Below are 3,938 nucleotides of genomic sequence, written 5' to 3' on the forward strand. Positions count from 1 at the left end.
TATGTAATCCCTATAGAAAATATTTTATCTAATAAAAATGTCACTAAATGGTTTTCCTCCGGACAACAAAAACACATCCCTCCATCCACCGACTCGAGTGTTTATACGCGTGCAGACTCCAAGGGCATGTTTGGTTACATTGTGAGAATGGTATGGTTGAGAGAAGAAAAGTGGGACAGGCTGAGCAAGGTCGGGAGGAGGGGAGATAGGGTAAAATACTACATTTGTGTGTTGCTTGGTTGCCTGCATATGGGGTCTTGTCATCGGGAAGCAATTTTCACCCAATGTTTGGTTGCATACATGCATGATGATTAGGAGTAAACAAGAGATATTACAACATGGGCGTGATAGAGGAGGAGGATGTAGTTGCTGATGACAGCGCAGAAAGGGATGCGGCCAAGAAGAGAGAGGATGGCAGGGAGGTCGCGGCGCATGATAACCCACAAGTATAGGGGATCATGACAGTCTTCACGAGTAGTATTTCACCCTAATTTCTTGATTCAACACAAGGGAAGCCAAAGAATATTTATCGGCCTTCACAGTTGAGTTGTCAATTTAACGCACTTGGGATATATCTCTGCAGCAAAGGTTTCATAACATGGCAAATAATAGTGGTAGCAGTAGTAGTGACAACAACAAATTTGTAACAGTAGTGACACTGAAAACAACAATAGTAACTTAGCAATATTCAGTATATGTAAAGCGTAGGCCATGGTATAGCGATAGAAACATATGGATGATATCAATCATGTAGTAGTTACACACTAGAGTACGTGATAGATAAATAGCTCCAATTCATCAATATAACATAGGCATGTATTCCATACATAGTCATACGTGCTTGCGATAAGAACTTGCATGACATCTTTTGTCCTACCCTCCCATGGCAACGGGGTCCTATTGGAAACTAAGGGATATTAAGGCCTCCTTTTAATAGAGAATCGGAACAAAGCATTAACACATGGTGAATATATGAACTCCTCAAACTATGACAATCACCGGAAAGAATCCCAATTATTGTCACCTTGGGCTATGCGGATCAAGACACGCAATAGGTGTATACAACTTGCAAGATAGGATCTAAACACTTTTCATATTCAGACAGAACATAATAAGTTCAAGTTTGAAATTGTGGCACTCGGCCCTAGTGACAAGCATTAAGCATAGCAAAGTCATAACAACATCAATCTCAGAACATAATGGATACTAGGGATCAAGCCCTCTCAACTTAACTCGATTACATGATCAATCTCATCCAAGCCCCATCACTGACCAGCGAGCCTATAAAGGAATTACTCACCCCCGACGGTGAGCATCATGGAACTGTTGATGGACAAGGGTTGGTGATGACGACGGGGACGAAACCCCCTCTCGAGAGCCCAAAACAGACTCCAAATCAGCCCTCCGGAGGAAGACATGAGGTGGCAGCGGTTCCATCTCGTAGATCACGATGAAAACTTCTCTCTGATTTTTTTTCTCCAGATATATGAATTTATAGGACATGAAATAGGGCCGGATGAGCCTTGTGGGCCCCACCACACAACGGCGTGTGGCCTAAGGGGGTGGTCGCGCCCTGTTGCCTCGTTGTCCACAAGGACAGTCCCTCTGGTTGTTCTTTTCTTCATAATTCCTTATCATTCCCAAGAAAAATTCACAAAAAGTTTCGACCAATTCTGAGAACTTTTATTTCTGCACAGAAATATCACCAAGGTAGTTCTGCTGAAAACAGTGTCAGTCCGGGATAGTTTCATTCAAATCATGCAACTTAGAGTCCAAAACAAGAACAAAAGTGATTGGAAAAGTAAATACGTTGGATACATATCAAGGCACAGCGAGGTCGTAGCGGCTTCTATGGTGACGCCACGCCCGCTGACTACCATGCCACGACAGCTGTCCATGGCTGTTGACTACCGCACCGCGGTAGCTGGCCACGGCTGTCGTAGAGGAGGGCTTCTTCGACGACATCTTCGGCGCCCGCGCCCGACAAGTGAGGTCCAGGTCCAGGTTCAAATCGGCCAAGTCCTCGTCGATCGTCAATTCCGAGCAGCCACAAGCCCAGCTACCGACGCACAAAAGGTACGACAGGGCACAGACACGTCGATCCCGAGAAAAAGAACCCGAGTGGGCTATCATTAGTCGACCTCCCGCTGCGCCAGGTAGGCGAGGTCATGCAGGACGGGGCTGGACTAATCAAAGGTGTCCATCGCCGCAACGCCTCAACGACCAGGTCCGCCCTCCTCACGTCTAGATCCGTCGTTGAGCATCATGCCTTCTCCAATGTTGTGCAGCCATCTCGCGGCGGAGTACCCCCTCCCCCTATCCGCAAACTCTAGGCGCAAGTGGGGAGAGAAGGGCGGCACGTGTGGGGAGGAAAAGGGCGGCCTCTAACGGCCTTCTCCGGTCGGAGGTTAGGGGTCGATGCCCTGCTGGACGCAACCACAAGTCTGGACGCCATTTGCGTTGTTTGCCGCCTCTCGTGCCCCGTCAAGGTCGTACTAGGGTTGGGCGTTCGTGCTGACCACCTCATGGCACACGGGGCGTCATGCTGCTGTGTTGGGGAACGTTACATGGGAAACAAAAAAATTCCTATGCACACGAAGACCTATCATGGTGATGATCATCTACGAGAGGGAGATCGGATCTACATACACTTGTAGATCGCTAAGAGGGAAGCGTTAAGAAACGCCATTGATGTAGTGGAACGTCTTCGCGATCCAAATCGCCACCGTCCCACGATCCGTCCCGATCTAGCACCGAACGGGCGGCATCTCCGTGTTCAGCACACGTACAGCTCAATGACGATCTCCGCCTTCTTGATCCAGCAAGAGAGGCGAAGAGGTAGCTGAATTCTCCGACAGCACGATGGCGTGGCGGTGATGGTGGTGGAGCTACTCCGGCAGGGCTTCGCTGTGTCGTACCAATCTAGCTATGATATATCACGAAGTAGTGGAGGGAGAGAGGTTTGCACAAAGTCTTGAGGTGCAAAAACCCTCTCAAACCTCCACTATATATAGGATGAACCAAGGGGTGGTGGCCTTGCCTCCTACTCCAAGTAGGAGGGGTCGGCCGAGCCAAGGAGGAAGGAATCCTCCTCCAATTCGGTTTGGAGGAGGAGTCCTTTCCTTCTTTCCCACCTCCTCTTTTTTTCCTTTATTGTTGTCTTAGACGAAATAGCCCTATTGGGCTGGCCTCACCAGCCCACTAAGGGCTGGTGCGCCACCCATGGGCCTACTAGGTTCTTTTCCGGGTGGGTGGCCCCTCCCGTAAAACCCCAGAACTCATTCGTCACTACCGGTACTTTACCAGTAATGCCCGAAATCTTTTCAGAAGCCAAATGCAACAATCCTATATATCAATCTTCGTTTTCGGACCATTCCGGAGACACTCGTGATGTCCGGGATCTCATCGGGATTCCGAACAACATTCGGTTACCAACATCAATAATTCAACTATACCGAAAACGTCACTGAACCTTAAGCGTGCAGACTCTGCGGGTTCGAGAACTATGTAGAGATGACCGAGACACTCTCTCGCCAATATCCAATAGCGGGACCTGGACGTCCATATTGGATCCTACATACTCTATGAATATCTTATCGATTGAACCTCTATGTCAAGGATTCACACAATCCCGTATATCATTCCCTTTGTCCTTCGGTATGTTACTTGCCCGAGATTCGATTGTCGGCATGTCCATGCCTATTTCAATCTCGTTACCGGCAAGTCTCTTTACTCGTTCCGTAATACAAGATCCCATGACTAACTCTTTAGTTACGTTGCTTGCAAGGCTTGTTTGTTATCTTGTATTACCGAGTGGGCCCTGAGATACCTCTCCGTCACACGAAGTAAAAAACCCCAGTCTCGATCCATGCCAACTCAACAGAAACCTTAGGAGATGCCTATAGAGTACCTTTATAGTCACCCAGTAACGTTGTGAT

The sequence above is a fragment of the Hordeum vulgare genome, chromosome 2H, assembly GCF_904849725.1.
Source record: "Hordeum vulgare subsp. vulgare chromosome 2H, MorexV3_pseudomolecules_assembly, whole genome shotgun sequence".
NCBI classification, from domain to species: Eukaryota; Viridiplantae; Streptophyta; class Magnoliopsida; order Poales; family Poaceae; genus Hordeum; species Hordeum vulgare.